The sequence below is a fragment of the Platalea leucorodia genome, assembly GCF_965183815.1.
Source record: "Platalea leucorodia genome assembly, chromosome: 31".
Lineage (NCBI taxonomy): Eukaryota > Metazoa > Chordata > Aves > Pelecaniformes > Threskiornithidae > Platalea > Platalea leucorodia.
This window is the reverse complement of record NC_138853.1, coordinates 1,145,168-1,147,736: the sequence shown is the minus strand read 5'-3', so window position 1 is coordinate 1,147,736 and position 2,569 is coordinate 1,145,168.

Sequence of the window (2,569 nt, the reverse complement as noted above, 5' to 3'; positions counted from 1 at the left end):
TTGCATTCGTGCGCATGAGATGTCCCATTCAAACCGGGGCACCACAAATGCAGTTTTACACATGCTTCTTATGCCTTTCAAGCGTTCAGGTCCAATACAATTTTACCAATTGCTGCTTAACACACACACAGGTTGCTTTTTTGCAAAGCAACTCTAATTCTGTGGTGTCGTCATCCATCTGCTGCTTTCTTGATCTTGGCATCCCTGGAGTTGGTCTGGCTGCAGATCCTGGTCTCTGATGGCAGATAAGGGGAGGGTTTCACAGAGGTGTCGGAGGGGCTGGGATGCTGGCGTGAGCTGGGTCATCCAGGGGCATCCTTTCTTCTTCAGGGTGGGGGCTGTCCTTCTCCTCCTTGCAGTGAGCTGGGGCCCTTTAGTCATGCTGACTGAACCATGACTGTGCAGTATACAATGTCAACTAGATGTTTATCTATCTGTCTGTCTTCAGGAACTTGACCCAATTTCATACTCTCATGACTAATTGCTGCAATAGTTAGGGCATGAGATTTTCCTAAGAGAGCCCCTGGGGTGTCCCTCTGTGGGGGTCCCCGGGAGGTACTTGCGGGGGTTGCTCGTAGATGGGTGGGAGCTGGAGGTACTGGGGGCGATGGTAGCAGCGTGGGGTGGGGATGCTGTTCCTGGGGACACCAGTTCCAGCCTGCGGTGGGGATGCCGGCAGTGGGGCTGTCAGCAGCAGGACAGGGCAGAGATACCAGGGGTGTTGGTACCAGGCCGGGGCGGGGATGCCAGTTCCGGGGTGGTGGTTCCCGTTGGGAACCGCAAAGTGGTGCCGCCTTTCATAGGGGTGGCCGCCTTTCACCAGGGAATGAAACGGAGGGACAAGGAGCACTAGTTCAGAGCCAGCCCGTGGCTGTATCTTGGGGGCAGAAAAAATTCATTGGAAATGAACCTGTAAGAGACCAGGTGCTTTGCTCCACGAGTCTCATGGACACAGTCTTGTACCTGGGAAGAGTGGAAAAGAAACCCTCAGCAACCCAAATGTGGCAGCCAAAGCTGGGAACAGGCATGCTTACAGCCCTGGGCAGGTTTTTATTCATCCAGCTGGTGTGGCTCAGGGAGGAGGCGGGAGCTCTGACGGCAGATGAGCAGCCCTTTGCCAGCAGTGCATGGGGAAGCCCAGCGGCTGATGGCTGCAGGAGGTGCCCGGGCCAGGGCAGCTGTGTGGCCTCCAGGGGACTCATCCCCATGTGGGCCCATGTCACAAAGGGGCAGTGATGCAGCACCCACCCGGTGCTTGTGACCTCACCTGGCCAGGGCTTGGAATCCGGAAAAGCAGGCCAGCGAAAGCTAGTTGGGCTGAGCTGCCCTTCGGGATAACTCGGCTCCTTCCATTGCTACTTGCGTACCCACTTTTTTCCAACCCTTTATCATTTCCTGCCCACTTCTCCTCAACTTCCATCCTCGGTCAAAGGTAATTATGATTTGACTTTCAGGACACATCATAGAGTAGGTAGATATGGGATAAAAGTATAGGCTGGTCTGTGCCTTCCGAGCTCTAGGCTGAGCTATTACACCTTTCTAGGCTGGCCAGATATGGGCTCTGGGTAGAGTTCCTCTTTGCGAATTCTTATATTTCTTTACCATATCCCAGGATAGGTAAGTAGGGGGGTGGCAGTGTAGTCTGAGGCGTTGGGCTCAGCCTGGAATGACAAGAAGCCCACCCTGACTGATGGGGTAGGAAGGGAGACAGAAAAGGAGGACGCCAAAGGCAGCCATTAAAGTAGCGGCCAAAAGCCGGTCACTCCTGTGTACAAGGTGGGAAAGTGTGGGCTGGAGACCAGAGGGCTCTGCTGCTAATGCTGGCCACAGGTAAGCAGCAGGTCCCCTTCAGAGAAGGTGACACGCAATGCAGTCTGTCAAAAGGGCCTTGGTAATTGCTGTCAATTGGAGTCCTGTGACAGGGACAGCAGGGCCGTCAGCCTGCAGCTCTGCAGCACTTACAAGTACCACTGAAACACTTCTGATGGCAGACGTTGATCTGTGGGTTTCATTTGGAATTTTGGAATTTGGGAATTTTTTTCAATCGTTTTGTTGAACTGCAGTTATTTCCTTGCAATCATCCAGGCTCGCCCAGGTGTTTTTGATTAGACACAGGAAAACACGTTTTGTCCCTCCCCTGCCACTATGGACAAGACTTTGAAAGAGGACTTTGCTCGTAGAAAGGTCTGACATCAGTAGGGTTACCTTCTGGGCTAGGGACTTCCTTGTTTTCATCAAGTTACAATCAGGAAAAGGGAAGACTTGACCTGATAATCCAGTTCAGGAGTCTAGAGGGAAAGGAAGGTAGCCTGAGGCACAGAAATCAGAGTGTGGGTTTCATGGTGTTTTGGCAAAGTAAGCAGGGCAACAGACTCTTTTCCAAAACTGTTTCTTGACCAGTCATTGTCAATGGCAGTGTTAGGCTTCCCCCAGTGGTTCTGTGTTGGAGGTTAGAGCTGCTTGTCCTGGGGGCTCCTGTACAGAACTCGACTTTTAAAAGATGCTTTCATGCAACAGCATCATCTCGTCTCTTTTCCAATGTCATTTCCCTGCAGCCATTGCCGAGGGA